The following is a 17394-nucleotide window of genomic DNA, read 5'->3' on the forward strand; positions in this document are numbered from 1 at the left end:
AGCCTGAGCTCAGACATGGACGACAGAACAGCCCCCAGAGGGTTTCAGCAGGTAAGAGGGAGGGCAACACCGGATGCCAGGGAGGACCTGCAGCCAGCACAGTGGGTGGAAACAGGTGCTGGGACTCCTTCCTCCCTGAGGTTTGTACAAGGCGATCTGTCGCGTGCAGCCTGCCCTGCCTGCCGGGTCTCCTGCTGGGGGCCGCAGAGCCCACGCCTCTGCGATACTCTTCCTTCTGTGTGAATCCACGTCGTTTAGCCGGAAGCAGAGGAACAGGTGTCATCCTAGATGTCAGAGACCTGGCGTTGAACCCAGCTCTGCCGCTGGCCGGCTGCGTGACCTTGCTCGTGTCCCTTCATCTCTGAGCCCAGGTCTCTCTCCTGTCAAGTGGGAGGCCTGCTGGCTAGTGTGGAAGGCCCCTGTCCCACGTTAACATTCTAAGGGAGAGACGAAGCACGGCCGGCTCTTCTCGGTTTTCAAGGGGTTCAAGGTTCGAGGGGGCTGAGTACCTCCTCAAAGCTGTAGAGTGAGGCAGTGAAAGCATCAGGACTGGAGCTCAGGCCGTGGGACGCTTATCTGTGCTTCTTCCCCTGCAGCCCTGGCCTCGTGCAAAGAGCTTCACAAACCCTGTGGTTGTTGGCTTGGTAATGCAGCTATATAGCTGACAGGTGACTGTGGCCCCTGAGATCAGGGCAGAAAGGATGGGACCACTCGCTGCCTCTCGCCGGGCCAGAGACCCACTCTGTCTCCTCGGCCGTCTGCTGCGTGGTCCTTGCTCACGCCGGGCCAGGCCACTGTGCAGGACTCCCGTCCCTCACACCCAGCTCTCCAGGGCCACCGCTGCTCCCTGGGTCTTGCCCCTAAGGTGTGCCTGGGTTTACACGTTTGCAGGCAGAGTTGGTCTGCTTTTGGAGGCCAGGCTGGATTTCGGTCGAGGGAGCCCTGGAGCGGGCATGTCAGCAGCCCTGGAGCCTCCGAAAGAAGTCCGGGAGACAGGGGACCCCCGGCTAGGAAGGGGACCCCTCTGGGAGAGCTAATCCCGACTCTTCTGCCCACCTTACCTTGCTGCTGCAGAGAGAGTGCTCCGTACCTGAGAAGTGTGCTAGGCTTCCCCATACCTCTTTGGACAGAGGAAGGAGGATCCAGGTTTTCCTTAAATGTTTTCATTCATTCGTTCATTCATGGATTCATCCTTCACTCCACAAGCATTTTTCAACATTCATGTCTACCGTGTGGCTGAAACCACTACGGTCCAGGCCTGACCAGGATCCCAGCCTGTGTGGGTGGTGTGTGTGTGTGTGTGTGTGTGTGTGTGTGTGTGTGTGTGTGTGTGTGTGTGTGTGTGTGTTTGGAGGAGGTGGAGGGGGAAAGTGGGTACCCCTCCAGCTCAGGCCATATGCTGGAGGACCCCCATCTAGAGCAAGAGAGACTTGGGCGCCCTGGCCAGCCTGGGAACCAGCTGGGCTGGGAGCACTGCTCTAGTGCCCAGAAGCCACTGGAAGTCCTGGCTGACGCTGGGCTGGGTCACTGACATGCAAAGGGGTCGACAGCTCCCTCCTGCCCTGTCTTTCTCCCAGGTTGCGGGAGGTTCAACCATCCTGTCCACAGCCTCGTCCACATCCGTGTCCCAGCCTTGCCCTGCCGGTGCCCAGAAAAACCCCTGAGGCTCTGGGCGCTTTCAGACTCAGTTCATTCGGAGAGTGAGCTGTGTGGGCAGCGGACTAGGGGCGCTGTCCTCCCCACTGGACCTGGACCTTCCCCGGGAGGACTCCTGCCATGGGAGCCCCAGGTCGCTACCCCATGGTGGACCACTGGCCTGGCCGGATCCTCCTCCTAGGACCAGCCAAGCTGCCAGCGGTGGGGTGGGCGCTGCGGGGGCTGAGAGGAGGAAGGGGGCTCCTGCAGCCTCGTGTCCACGCTGCTTGCACCCCGGACCCTGCCTTCACCCTCAGGGGCAGCGCTGCCCCTCCCCCTGGGAGGGTTGGGTGGGGTCAGAGTGAGGGTTTCAGCCACATAGCACGTGCAGAGGTTACCAAGTGTTTGGGGGAGGAAAGAAAGAAAGAAAGAGAGAGAGAGAGAAAGAAAGAAAGAAAGAAAGAAAGAAAGCAAGGAAGGAAGAAAGAAAGAAAGAAAGAAAAAGAAAGGAAGGAAGGAAGGAAGGAGGGAGGAAAGAAAGAAAGAGAGGGAGGGAGGGAGGGAGGAAGAGTGAATGAATAAAAAATGTAAGAAAACCCTGAGCCTCCCTCCTCTGTCCACAGGGGTGTTGGGAAGCTTATGAAACTTCTCAGGTGTAACGCTCCCTTCCTCCTGCCAGGGCCTAGAGCACAGCTGCAGGCTCTACCTGTGATGGAAGAGGGAGACCCTCCCACCCTGCCCTTCCCCGTGGAACCCTCCAGGGGCTCGGCCCGGCCCTGTGCTGGAAGCCTCTGCCCTTGAGAAGATTGCCCCACTTAGCAAGAGAGACAAATGCCCCTCATACCCGGCTGGCTGCCACAGTCACTTGGTGTCATCTGCTCAAGGCCAAGCACAGGAGGCTGGGGGCTGGGCATCCGAGAGAAAGACACCCCACAGAACCCCAAGGCCCTTCCACCCCAAGGGCAGACCAAGCGCCTTTGGAAATGCTGGCTTTCAGGCGCGGGGCCCGAGCAGGCTTAGGAAGCCGCCCTCCTCCAGCTCGTTCTCAAACACGCAAACGTCCTGGTTACAGTACTTGTCAAATATCTACTTCACGTGTAGCTGAGTTACATTAGTGAAGGAGGGGGGAACAGAGAGGTCACAAGGGGCCAGAACTGAGGAGGAAAGTCACTGCGATGAGCGGATTCCAAGGCCTCCTCGGGGACGGGAGTGGAGACCTCGGGAGCTAGAGCCGGGATTTCTACATCAAGGTAAGGCCACAGAATGGGTGGTCCTACTGGGAAAACCCTCCCTCTCACTGCCCTGAGGAAGCAGGAGTGAGCAGCCTCTTGCAGTAACTCGTGGAGGACCCCAAGTCTGCTGTTCCCACCTGTGCCGCTCGCTCGTGCAAGGCCTGGACGCACACACCACCCCTAACTCCGGCTGAGGTTGGAGCATCCCCTAGAGCCCGAGGGTAAAGCGCCCCATAAGTGAGGCGACCACACGCTCTGGTTTGTCCGGGACAGTCCTGGCTGACCTCTTTTGTCCTGGAGTCCTGCCTGGTTTGTCATTGTTTAATGGAGTGTTAATAAGAATTGCTCTAGGGCTTCCCTGGTGGCGCAGTGGTTGAGAGTCCGCCTGCCGATGCAGGGGACACGGGTTCGTGCCCCGTTCCGGGAAGATCCCACTTGCCGCAGAGCGGGTGGGCCTGTGAGCCATGGCCACTGAGCCTGCGCGTCCAGAGCCTGTGCTCCGCAACGGGAGAGGCCACAGCGGTGAGAGGCCCGCGTACCGCAAAAAAAAAAAAAAAAGAATTGCTCTAAAAGAAGCCAGGATGCGACTGGTGCCCTTCCACTTGGGCTTCCAGCTCCTGCCAGCTTCTTTTGTTTTTTTTAACATCTTTATTGGAGTATAATTGCTTTACAATGGTGTGTTAGTTTCTGCTTTATAACAAAGTGAATCAGCTATACATATACATATATCCCCATATCTCCTCCCTCTTGTATCTCCCTCCCACCCTCCCTATCCCACCCCTCTAGGTAGTCACAAAGCACCGAGCTGATCTCCCTGTGCTATGCAGCTGCTTCCCACTAGCTATCTATTTTACCTTTGGTAGTGTATATATGTCCATGCCACTCTCTCACTTCGTCCCAGCTTACCCTTCCCCCTCCCCGTGTCCTCAAGTCCATTCTCTACGTCTGCATCTTTATTCCTGTCCTGCCACTAGGTTCATCAGAACCATTTATTTCTTAGATTCCACATATATGCATTAATATACAATATTTGTTTTTCTTTTTCTGACTTACTTCACTCTGTATGACAGTCTCTAGGTCCATCCACGTTTCTACAAATGACCCCATTTCGTTTCTTTTTATGGCTGAGTAATATTCCATTGTATATCTGTGCCACATCTTCTTTATCCATTCATCTGTTGATGGACACTTAGGTTGCTTCCATGTGCTGGCTATTGTAAATAGAGCTGCAGTGAGCACTGTGGTACATGACTCTTTTTGAATTATGCTTTTCTCAGGGTATATGCCCAGTAGTGGGATTGCTGGGTCATATGATAGTTTTATTTTTAGTTTTTTAAGGAACCTCCATACTGTTCTCCATAGCGGCCGTATCAATTTACATTCCCCTGCCAGCTTCTTGGTGTGTGAGTCACGTGTGCAGTGAGCAAGTTTTCAGTAAACTTGAGGCTAAATCCGGAAGATGACGAGGGCTGACCTGCCACTCCTTCCCAGGCCTTTCCTGTCTCAGGGTAACCCTCCCAAGGACAGGGTTTGCGGCTCTCCTGGGGATGCTGAAATGCTCGCAACTCAGGAGAGCTGACTCCCCCCCGGCTGGGGTGGTGCAAAGGGACAGACTCAGTATTGCTGATCCAGTCGGTGATGCTGTGGCCTGCAAGAGGCATAAGGCCACAAGGCCACTGGAGAGCCAGTGCGGGACGGGGAGTGACAGGCGAAGGGCGTATTCGCGACATGCGGGACCTCAAAGGCAGGAGTCTTGCTGAAGGGCTCACAGGCAGTAGTCGGAGCAACTTTGCCACTTACTGGATGGTGTAAACCTACAGTTATTTATCATAGTGTTTGCAATCGCGTTGTCACTTTTCAACGACCCTTAGAAGCAATGAGTCTGACAAAAAAGGAAAGTGCATAAGTAATGAAAATGTAAAGGTCTTGACTTTCTCTTTTTCAAGAAAGTTAATGATGAGATGGTAACATGCGCAAATGCTTCTCTGCGTTTCATCCACCCTGAGAACTGTAGCGGTGTTATTGGCTATATAAAAAACAAGACATGAATCCACTCCAGAATCATCAGCATCTAACTCAAAGGTCAGCATTAACTTTAAAAAGACTGTCTAAAACCCGGTCAAACATTATTCGGTGTGTTTCTGTGAGGGTGTTTCTGCACGAGGTTAACATTTGAATCTGTAGACTGAGTAAAGCAGACTGCCTTCCCTAATCTCCACAGCATGTGGCCTCACCCCATCGGTTGAAGGCTTTAATACAACAAAACCCTGACCTTTTGAGTAAGAGCAAAAGGATTGGAGGGATATAGAGGCTGGAAGAAGGGAGACCAGGAAGGAGGCTCTTAAAATAATTCAAGCCAAGTATAAGATTAACTGTCAGGTATGCAGTACACAAATATTTAGTAAGTACCTACTGTGTGCTAGCAACTATTCTGAGCCTTGAGAAGACTGCACCCAGCTGTAAAAAAGTCCCTGCTCATGAAATTTATAATCTGGTGGGGAGACAGAAAGTCAATGAAGTAACAAGCAAATATTTGATGTGACACATGGCAACAAGTTATGTGAGTTGGACACATGCTGTGTGCTTACACTTGTAAGCACTTGACATGTAGTAACATGTTATTTGCATGACAATCCTGTGAAGTGTGTACTATTATTATCATCACCATGTTATAGATGAGAAAAATGATGGGCAGGGGCTGGATAACACCAGCCAGTCCAGACAGAGCTCATACTCTTTGCCTCCCCGTGTTACTGCCTTTCAAGTATTGGTGGCCTGGCAATGGCAGGGAGTGGGGAGAAGTCCACAAGCAGGGGCCATCCTCTCCCCAGACCAGGCATTCTGAGCCCCTCGGCCTCCCCCCTCTCTCCTCCATGCTGACAGCTCCTGAGCGTTCATGCCTTTTTGCCAGCTGTCCCCCTGCCAGCCTGCAACTCCTTTGAGAGCCAGGAGCCATTGTACCTCTGTTGTGTCTTCTTAGACTTTCACATGTTGTCAGGCACATTGTACGCGTGTAGACCAGAGAGCATTGCCAAAGACCACCTGTTCAGCAAAGAGTGGCTGCGTGGACGGAGTAGAAAAGGAGAACCATGATGGGAGAAGCACTTTGAGGGCACTCGTGCTGTGCACGCTGTGTTCTCTGGTTTTTCTGGGGTCTTCATTGCTGCACATGGGCTTTCTCTAGACAAGGCGAGCAGGGGCTACTCTTCGTTGGGGTGCGCGAGCTTCTTACTGTGGTGGCTTCTCTTGTTGCGGAGCACGGGCTCTAGGCACGCGGGCTTCAGTAGTTGTGGCTCACGGGCTCTAGAGCACAGGCTCAGTAGTTGTGGCGCACGGGCTTAGTTGCTCCACAGCATGTGGGATCTTCCCGGACCAGGGCTCGGACCCATGTCCCCTGAATTGGCAGGCGGATTCTTAACCACTGCGCCACCAGGGAAGTCCCATGTGTTCTCTGTTTTAAAGGGGAGAACTGTTGTATCGATAAGACATTGGAATTTTCAATAACAGGTGAGAAATCAAGTCCCCAACCTTCTTGGCCAGGATACTCAGGGTGGAGCAGGCTCCTCGTCCCTGGTCCTCCTCACAGAAACTCAGGTACAGGGCTAACAACAGAAATATTGACGTCGCCTTACAGGCACCTGGCGCCTAAAGGCTCACAAAGCAGCCCTCCACTTCAGTGGACATTTACAGTTTCGACTGCCCAGATCAACAGCTCCTTCTCTGAAAAACTGTCCTCCACCTCCTGCACCAACCAGGCGGTTCTGATGGACGCTCCCAGGTATAGTGCCTCCCTCCCTGGCCAAAGGATGAGCATGTTCCCCAAGTGGACCAATCCTAGTACTCCATTGCCCTCGGCCACAGTGATTGGACCAGGCATGGGCACATGACCCAAGCTAGACCAATCAAAATACTCCATAGTCACCCCACCCACCACACCCCCAGCCACGGTGATTGATTCAGGTGTTTTTGTACCTAGAGCTGGCAGGGTTCCCTCCCTCTAGGTGTGAGGCTGTAAGGATTCTAGGAGGCTGATATTCTAGTAGCTGAGATTCCTGGCTGAGAGAAGGAAGACACCGTGCAAAGGGAAGCAGAAAAGAAAGAGGAGAGATTGATTGAGAGATTGCTCCTTACCGATCACCTGGAGGCAGCTCCACCCCGTCAGTGGTTTGAGCCAATGTGCACACACCCATTATCTGACTGAGGTCAGCAAGCCGGCGAGGCAGGGAACCTTCTCCCATGACAGATAAGGAAACTGAGGCTCACACAGGTGAGATGATTACTCAAGGTCACTTGACTAACAGGGGGCGAAGCCACGACAGATGCAGCAGAACTCCAGCCTTGAGATGAGAGCTTTGTCTCATCTACTGCCCCAAAAGGCACCGTCCCTGTAGCCAAGACCACTGCCCCGCCCACAGGTGTAATTGCTCTTGGGTATAAGTCACACTTTTTGCTCTGGACTCTGAGCCAGAACACAGTATCTACTCTTAGATGGAAGACTATTCAGGGTCCACGGGACAGAACCTCTTCTTTGGGAACTTGGACCCTCAAAGTCCAGTGGAGGATTTAGGCAGCAATGAACTGAATTTACCCAATGCTATTATCCTCTCTTCAGAAAACATCCACCCCAACAGCAATGTCATCATACCCTGCTTGTTCAACAGGGTCTCGGCCATAAAATGCATTAAGTGCAAACCTCTGTCAACCGTTCATGTTTTATTATTATAACTCCTTACAATGCTACTTTGAAAATGTCCTTCAAAGAACCCAAAGGGCTTTCTGACATTTTCTGTAAAGTTCTTTTACACCTACTCCAAAGCTTGAGAAACCAGAGGCCATTCCCAGTGCCCACTTTTTTGAAATGAGGGGCAAGGTAACCCCTGTGACCTTTCTGAGCCCCCTGCCTACTCCAACCTTCTGAGAACACGGCAACGTGATTCCCATACTTTCCTGAACCTGCTACGATGAGACTGTATTCTCCAGGCCCCATCATCCCAGAAGAGTTTCTTAGGAGGCTGCCCTTCCTGTGGGTTTCAGAGTTCCAGCAGCATCTGGAAGTGTCACCTCCATGACCTCTGAGCAGGGGAAGTGGCACAGCTAGAAAGAGCCTCTCATGTAAACCGGCCTTAGGTGTTTCCTTCTAGAGGACTCCAAGTACCTCTAAAGTTTTTGTGAATAATTTAGGCCAGACAGGTGGACAAAGGCTTTGGAACTTTTCTAGCCAAAGGGTAGAGCTGTTGGTGAAAGGTGGGCAGCGCTGCTTAAGATTCTTTGCAAGAAGCACTAACCTGGCCCAGTGGCTACTGCCTCTGGGACAATGCCAGTTGGAAATCTTAGCGTCCAGAGGAGACTCACTTTCAAACTCTGAACCAGGAGGTTGCTGGTGACTGGGACTCAAAGCCCGGAATTAACACCAGCCTGCAGGTGCGGCTGAGAGAGCCTGACAGCTTCATGGAGTAGCCACTGCCCACGTGCTGAAAAGGGCACTAGACGGTCAGCTTCTCAAAGGGCCGTGTCATTCTAGACATCTCTCGTGGGCCACCTCCCATTCTCACGGCCTCACCTCTGATTCCAGCCGAGGCTACAGCAATGGTTCCATGCCACTTTGTCCACTTTGTGCTGACAGTACCTAACCCCAACATATGCCAATGTCCCCTGCTTCCTGGCCCGGGACTTCTCTCGTGTCACAGCCTGCGGCACTGTCAGGAACCCGCGTGGCATTCACACACTCACATCCTGGAAGTGTGGGGGGACTGAACATCCCACGGACCCCTCCGGCCAATAGAGGGGGGAACCCAATGCTTCTCCCTTTCATCCCTCAGGCAGACGATTCTGAGACACAATGTTTGGGGCTCCTCAGACGGTCCCAGTGGGCTCAGGTACTAGTCACCCACTGTGGTGGACAACTCAGGGACACACCTAAATACTGGCTTTCCTTCCTCTGTCTTCCCCCTTTGGTCTTCATTTCTGCTCTCTGAGGTCACTTCTCAAAGAAACTGTATACTGCAAGCAAACCTTTGTCTTAGGTTCTGGTTTTGAGAGGAGCGTAGGCTAAGACACGTCTTTATCTTTGGGTTCCCATAGACCAGCACTAGCTCTGAAGTTTCAGTGATGATTGCTGTGTAACAAACTATCCCCAGACTTAGTGGTTTAAAATAACAACAATCAGGGCTTCCCTGGTGACGCAGTGGTTGAGAGTCCGCCTGCCGATGCAGGGGACACGGGTTCGTGCCCCGGTCCGGGAAGATCCCACATGCCGCGGAGCGGCTGGGCCCGTGAGCCATGGCCGCTGAGCCTGCGCGTCCGGAGCCTGTGCTCCGCAGCGGGAGAGGCCGCAGCAGTGAGAGGCCCGCGTGCCGCAAAAAACAAACAAACAAAAAAAACAATCAGGATTTTGCTATAGGGGCAGGGTCCACGTGGACTGCTTACTTGTCTCTGTTCCACGTGGCATCAGCTAGAACAGCTCAACTGGGGCTGAAGGAGCCACTTCCAAGATGCTTCACCTCCATGGCTGGCAGGTTGGTGCTGGTTGTTGGCTGGGAGCTCAGCTGAGACTATTGACTCAGAGCCCTAACCCTCCTCCACACGGGCCTCTCCGTGTGGCTGCCTGGGCTTCATCACAAGCTGGGTTCCAAGAAGGAGGAAGTGGAAGGTGACAGTCGTCTTAAAGCAGAGCATCACTTCTACCGTATTCTGTTGGTTAAAGCAGTGTTAGGTCCAGCTCAGAATCACGGGAGCGGGAAAATAGACATGCCTTTCAGGGAGAGGAGTGACAAAGCATTCTCAGCCAACTTTGATCTGCCACGGTGGCACGGAACACTAGATAAATGAAGAGTTAAATAAATGGTTAATTACAGAAGCAAATTCATTAATTAATGCTACCAGCCATTATTCAACAATTACTATTCCTCCCACCCACCCGTATAGGCAGTGTCACTCTACCTGAAATTTGAGAATAAAATATCACCTTTATTTATTTGAGACCAGGAAGCTTTTTGACCTCAGAGTCACGGAACAGCAGAGCTGAAGGGATCCTAGGGGTACCTCCTTCAGCCACCTCATAGTACAACTGAGGGAAATAAGTCCCAGGGAGAGAAAGGGATTTGCCCAAGGTCACCATCATGGTCATTGGTGATGATACCAACCCAGGGCTCAAATTTCCAGCCCAGACCCTCCCAGCACACCGGAATGCTGGGTGAAAGGGTGCAGGAAGGGCTGCCTCCTCCCTGCCTTTGAGTCTTTGTACCTGGAAATGCCACAATCCAATCTACTGTGAGCATGAGAGTCTGTGAAAGGGCTGAGGCGCCAGCACGGAGGAGGAGCTCAGACTGGAACCAGTAAGACCTCCAGGTACAGCTTGGCCTGCTCTACATTCGCGCCCATCACGGCCACGTGGCCCAGCCAAGCACGCTGGTTACTGCCCCATTTCAGGAGCATTTGTGGAACCTCTGGAATGTGCGAGACACAGAGGAGACTGCAAAAATAGCACCATGAAGGGCATCTCTAACTTAATACCGAGTACCTACCAGGTGCCAAGCGCCTTATTTCATTGTCGTCATTTTACAGATGAGACCACTGAGGCTCAGAGGAGTCGGAGAACTTACCTATTGTTCCCGAGCTAGTAAGTGACCTGCTGGGGTTCAAACCCAGGCCACTCACACCTAAACCTAAACGTCTATCTTTCTCCCTAAATCAGCCATCACACTGAAGCGATCCCTGCCCTCTAGGGGGCTGCATCTAGAGGTAAGCCTGGTACAGCTGGTACCCAGTCCATAGGGCACTGCGTGACCAAGGGCAATGGCCCACAGGCATGCAGGTCATGGAAGAGGCAGGACTCGGGCAGGAGGGACCTCGGGACCCTGGAGGGCACAGGAGGGCAGGCCTCAGGGACAGGAGGCACCTGAGCCAGGGCTCCTGCTGGGAGGAGGGTGATGGTTAGAGTGGGCAGCGGTGTTGGAGGGCAGGCTGGCTGGTGGAATCCGGGGCTTGGAATGTCTGTATATGTTAGGGGAGAGGCCTGGGGGGCTCCTGGACTCCAGGTTCAAAGGGGAATGAGGGAGCCTGTCTTGAAGCTGCGTTTGCACAGCGACCCTACTGTTTTTTAATTGCTTGTGCACCAAGGCGCCCTCCAATAAGCCAGTCTGGTGCAGACCAGGGTTGGGAGGGGAATATGGAAATGGGCCCTCGGTGTGAGGCTGGGACTTTTGAGCCGTGTTCCCAGGAGGGAACCACCGTGATTCTCAGATGGGCAGTGACAGGATGAAGTCAAAAGAAAAGAGCACATTTTTTAAGTGCCGCCTTTGAGTCACTTGATGACAGCCTGGAATTTTGATCCACCCATCCACCCTGTGTGTCGGGGGGCTCTCAGGATTCCCGTTCTTCCAGCTGAGGAAACTGAGGCTCAAGGAAGTGGAGTGACTCACCCTGGGCCTCACAGGCAGCAAGGAGGGGAGCCGAGAGCTGGCCCGAGGCCCTGACCTCTGCGCACACTTTCTCCCCCCAGGCAGCAAGGGACAGGAAGACCATGTCCTGCACAGTCACAGTGAGGCTGGGCCGAGGGACACACACAGGAAAAGGCCACCCCAAAGCCACTGGGCCTTTTCTGGCAGAGCAGGCGCCCCAGGACTGGGGCCCCCCTGGGTCTTTGCCCTCCTTCACAGGAAGAGAGGTTTCCACCCTGAGCAGGACGGTGCATGTTAGAGGCCGGGCGGCAGCCCTGGGCCCGGGCCGGTTCCCAGCAGTCGGGGAGGCTGGGCAGAGCTGCTGAGTCACGGCACAGCCTCGGACAAGTCACTTCCCCCCGCCCCGGGCACCCGGCCTGGCACTGCAAGTGGGAATCCTGGTGGCCCGCACCTGGGCCCCAGGGGCCTTCCCACCGGAGCCAGCTGTCAGCTGGTCCAGTGGGGAAGGGGCGGATGACACAGGGGAGCAGGGAACACGTCGTTTGAGAACTGACGCTCGGTGGCAAGTAGACCCCACATGTAGAAAGCAAACATGTGGCTACTGACCTTTGTGGCAAAAAAGCCCCACACACCCTTGGGCGATGGGAACATGCCCGGGAGAGAGTCCTGGGTGACGAGGCTTCTGAAAATGGGTACAGCTGAGAGCCAAGACACCCCAAAGGTGGAGGTTGCTCACCTCACTCCTCAGTGTAAGGAGCCCGTGAACTGCTCTCCAGTCGAGGAGAGGGGTCCTCATCTAGGGCACCGCAGGCTCGCTCAGCAAACTGCGGGGCATCCGTGGGGTCTGGTAACGTGGGGCACAGAAACGTGGCTTCTAGAAGCGCCCACAACAGAGTTCATCACCTGTTCAGAGGCATGCGCTGCTGCGGAAATGTATTCAGGCTACAATGTTCACTTTTTAAAAAAGTGAGTTTACAAAATGATGTAATCTCGATATTCTGAAATAAAGTTTAAAAATGTGTGTGTGAGCACACACAAAAACCTAGGGGAAAAAAAAAGCCTAGAAGGAATAGAACAAAAAATAATAAAAGGTTTTTAAGTTAGACCTGGAAGATAACTTACCAAAGGGCTCGATTTACTTCCAAAGGGAACTTAGCATCCTTATTACGATAGAATTAGCTGCCAGCTCCTTACTTTGATAAATCCGAACACTGACCATTAGTGTCGGCCCCCTAGATCTGTCCCCTTGGGGCGAGAGAAGAAGCTATCCCGAAGTCTTTTATATCAGGCCTTGGAAAGCCATGATGTGTGTGTATATGTGTGTAATATGTATTCCTGTATATGTGAGTGTGTGCAATATATGTGTGTAATATGTGTGTATGTAATATATATGTAATATATACATGTGTGTATGTTGTGTAATATATAGGTGTGTAATATGTATATGTAACACATATGTGTGTGTGTGTTATGTGTTATCACTCAGCTCCCCACATGCAGCAGCAATTTTCTTCCTGATCTGCTCTGGTGGGGACAATATTACAAATAGTTTTCATTCCTGACAGATGGCCAAGGGTGGAGTATGGACACAGGCTGAAAGGTGGCAGACAGCCAGTGGAGAATTACATTTTTCCAGCAATCATCAAAAGGTGATTGCATCAGGAATTTATCCCTCACCATTGATCATCTCCTGAGCTTCTAGTTATTACCATAATCTGAAAGCTCTTGACATAAGCTAGTACCAATTTACAGGTAGAAAGACTGAGTCCCACAGAAATGAAGCGACTTGTCTAAGATCAAACACTGAGCAGAGGGGGGACCAGGACGTGTTGGAGCCCTGAGTAGATTCTGTCATCTAGCAGACACTGACGGGGCACCTACTGTGTGCCTGGCACGAAGTAGCCCCCGTGGAATCAAAGATAAAGATGCCCTTTCCAGATAAATTCGTTCCCAGACTAGCGGGAGGATAGAGGCTCGAAAACAGAGGTTGCATCGTCACACCCTCGGTACTGTGTGAGAGGGCTGTGGTAATATTCACACACCCTCTGGGGCTGAGGGCCGGGGGAAGGTGGGTCGGATGGGTGGAGGATGTGTGGAAGAGGCTGTCTGAGAGCGGGAACATTCAAGCTGGGTCTTGAGACATGAGTAGCAGTGCACAGAGTCAAGATGCTGGGAAGGGCATTCCAGCCCGAGGGAACAGCCTATGCAAAGGCACTGGGGGATGCAGAAACAAATCCTATTTGGAAATCTGCTGTGCCCAGAACACAGGGTGTGCTGTGGGGAATGAGTCAGGGGAGAGGTGGCTGCCAGCTGGACCGGGGCCTGAATGTCCCTCTGAGAGGTCCGAGCTCCGCTTTGCTGGCGATACCAGGCAGGCAGAAGCTGGCCCCAAAGGGTGACACTTGCAGATCTTATGGGCCCTCCAGCTGGCCTGGATGGGGGGAGGCTCAGGGCGAGAGCCAGGTGACTGTGGCGAGGCCCGGGAGTGGACAGTAGTTGTGGGGTGGGGAGGATGGAGCCTGGGAGTCCCCCTGGGCCACAGAGGGCCCAGCCTCCCTTGGGAGACCAGCTGCAGTCTTCACACCTGGTCCTGACGGGAGGGGTGCTCCTGGGTGTCAGGGTTATGTGAGGACCTGCCAGGCTGAGCTCAGACAACAGAGGCCTCTTGCCTCACCCTGCGCGGCCCAGCAGCCTGTGTGGAGAGGTAGAGAGATCAGATGATGTGGGCAAGGTGAGGCAGAGTTCCAAGGAGGCGGGGCCGGGGCCTGGTGACACATGGAAATGGGGCCGGGCCAGATGTCTGGGGGCCTTATGCCACGGCCTGGTGACAAGGCTGGGCAACAACCCGGGGCAGCTGAAGTGAGAAGGGATGATGAGGAGGGACGTGTTCAGGGCCCGGGTGCGGGAGCCACACCCCCAGCACAGATGTGTGCAGCTCAGGGGAACCCCGCCCCGGGACCCCCACCACTGCCACCTCCCTAGAGACCACTCCCATGCTGAGGCCAGGAGCAGAGAGGAGGGGCACACTTCTCTTTTCCTTGCTCCTTTTCAGAGGCTCAGAGAACCAGGGTATTCTAGCCCCTAGAAACTCTCAAGTCTGGACTCCTAATTTACAGAGGCCCAGAGACGGAAAGTGACTTGCCCGAGGTCACACAGCAGACAAGTGGCTGGGCCAGCCCTGCAGAGCATAAAATGGAAAGGCCTAGACCCCAGTGTTCCTTCCTTCACCCACCTCTCCTATCTGCAGGCCTCCCATGACCAGGCGACCCCAGATCAGAGGACGGCACAGCCCAGGCAGCTCGGGTGGCCCTGTGCCATCAGCCAGGCTGCGAGCGGTCTCGCTGCCCAGGGAATCCCCCCACCTTCCTCTCCGTCGCCCACCAGCTGTTCAGGCTCAGCTGTGGTGGGTGGATGCTCACCCCAGGCGCAGTCGAGAGACAGCCCGTCCTCCTGGGCAGGAACTGGGAAGGGCAAGTTTGTCTCCACCTTCATTGGCGGGATCCCCATCTCTGCTTACCAGCGACGGGGCCTTAGCCCCTCTTTGCCCCACCTGAGCATCAGCTCCACCTGTGAAAGGGCATAATCACGCCTACATCGGGATGGCTGCAACGGCCACGCGAAACACCAAACGCAGCAGGGCTTTGTAAATAACCGTGCCCCCAAACGTGAAGGACGGAGTGCTGCCCGCACGTCCTGTGTGCCCACTCGGGGATCTGTCAACGCCTAGGCACATGTTTTCTCCAAGGCGAGCACATGTTCACCTGTGCTGGGCCTGAGATGCTCCCTTTGGGTGCTTTTATTCACCGAGAACCGGCTTCCCGATGAGGGTGGAGGGGGCGCCTTTATCAGGGGCCTGGGAAGCAGGTCTGGGCGTGAGTAAGGAGGTGCATCCCCAGTTTGGGGCCGGATTGCCCGGGGCAGGGGGCCTGTGGGAGAGCCGGCTATCGGGGGTGGGGGGGATGCGCCTGGATGGCGGTGGCCGGCAGTCCTGCTGGGGCCCCCATTGATGGCCGTGTGTCTGAGCAGCCCCTCTGCCCTCTCCAGGACTTAGTCCTCTGAGAAGCCCCTTTCCCAGACCTTGGGGTCCTACGCATAATCCTTGCCCCCAACCTGGAGTCCCGGGGAGCCCGGCTCCCAAGGAGGCGTCTGGCCCCAGGGGCAGGATGGTGGGAGGGAAACCAGGGAGGATGTTCTCTAGGGGAGAGGAGAGCTGAGCAGGGGCAGGGGCAGCTGCTGGTGACACTGATGAGTAGGTGCTGTCCCTCCAGGCCCTCCCTCCTTCCCACGGTGGGCGTGGGCTGCGCTCAGCGTGCCAGCCTTCCCCGGGGGCGGCCACTGCCCCAGCTGCTCCCCGAGTCCTCGATCCCTCATGACTCCCGGGAGGGGCTCCCCTGTGGCTCCCCTGTGGCTCCCCCGTCCAATTAGGCGGGGAGCGAGGCTCAGAAAGGGTCAGGGACTCACCCTGGCCACACAGCCCGTCAGGGCAGAACAGGGCAGCAGCTGGGTCCTGGGCCAGCCCCTGCCCCTCCCTCTGGGCCAGCCTGGCGTCTTACTTCCCAAGCCCACCGCTCTCCGCCCTCTGCCCTCGGACAGTGGCCAGGTGAGAGGGGGCTGGTGCGTGGACTGACTGTGAAGAAATTGACCAGCTTTCAGGCCCGAACTCCAGGCATGAGATCTGACAAACACATAAAAAGGTTTGCAGTCACTGCCCTCCTTGGACATGGTTGACTTTGGAGCAGGAAGGCTTCCGCTCTCAGGGGACTTGGCCGCTGAGGCCCCAAGACAGGCCGGAGTCCCTGGGCCTGGAGCCTGACTGCTCTGAAGGTGGGGACCTCTGGGCGTGCTGGGCCCCGGCCCCGTTTCCTGTGGCTGCAGAACGGGGCGGGGGAGGAACGCCCGGCCTGGGCGAGCTAATCTGGAGAAGTGATTTTCCTCCTCAGCCGGCCCCTCCCGGGCAGGGCTCTGGGCCCGAAGGTAGCCAGGCCAGGGCTCCCAGGGAGGGGCCGGCTTATCAGGCAGGAAACACTGGGCTCGGGCCACATCCTCCTCCTCCTGGTCACAGCGGCTCCCGTGGGCAGGAAAGTGCTCAGTGGACAGGCTGCGCCTCCACCCTCTCCAGGCCCCTCCTGCCGGCCTTCGTCCCCCAGCGACTGGGGAAGCAGAGTATGGTGGGCTGTGGCGGCCAGCTCGGGGTTCTGCCCGGCAGCCCTGGCCTCCCAGCCCCTCTGCTGCCCCTGGACCACCTGCTGCCTTTCTGGGCAGCCTGGTCACAGAGAGGGCAGACGAGTATGGCAGGAACACGACGAAGGGGCACTGGCTGCCAGAGACGTCTGGCTCCCTCTGTGCCACCTCCTGTTCCCAGAAGTGTCTGGGACCCTAGGGCCGTGGGCCTGCCCCTACCGGGGCTCTCCATCCCCAGCCTCCCTCTCCTGGGCCAGCACCACCAAGGCCAGCCAGGCTGCCAGAATCCAGGAGGAAACTTCTAGGGAAGTCTCCTGGAGGCATGCCCACCCACAGGCTCCTGCGTCCCCTCCCATCTGCACTCCCAGGAACCCTTCTTCCCATCACCCGCATCCCTGCACTTGTGCCGCCAGCCCCCGTGGTGGTGGTGGGGATCTCCCTCAGCCCTGCCTCAGCCGCCCTCCTTGGCCAGCGCTGCCGAGGATGACTGACCCTCCGGGCCCAAGGGGAGGGGTCTCACCCGGCTCCCCCCACCCCCACCCCACCCCGCTGCTTCTGCTCCGAGTTGCTCCGTCTCAGGCGAATCCCCTGACCTCTCTAGGCCTCCAGTTCCTTTTTCATCAAATCTGGGGATTGACAACACGATAACAATTCCTTCCAGCTCTGACCTCCGCGATTTTTTTTCAAGGTCGCAGAGCTGGGAGGAGAATTCTTTCCAGTAAAAATGTAACTGCTCTGTTTACACGAGGACACCTCGATCGATTGACGGTCCTCATCGGAACAGACGGCTTTATCTCAGTATACCCTGTCTTGCAGATTTTAAAGGATGTCGCATGCTTTCCTGGACCTTCACAGCGCCCTGAGACGTGGGAGCCAGTGCTTCTGTTTTTCAGGGAAGGGAATAAAGAAAAAGAAAGTTTTGACACTTGTCGGAATTGGAGTGGAGG

Source organism: Delphinus delphis, chromosome 6 (assembly GCF_949987515.2).
Source record: "Delphinus delphis chromosome 6, mDelDel1.2, whole genome shotgun sequence".
Lineage (NCBI taxonomy): Eukaryota > Metazoa > Chordata > Mammalia > Artiodactyla > Delphinidae > Delphinus > Delphinus delphis.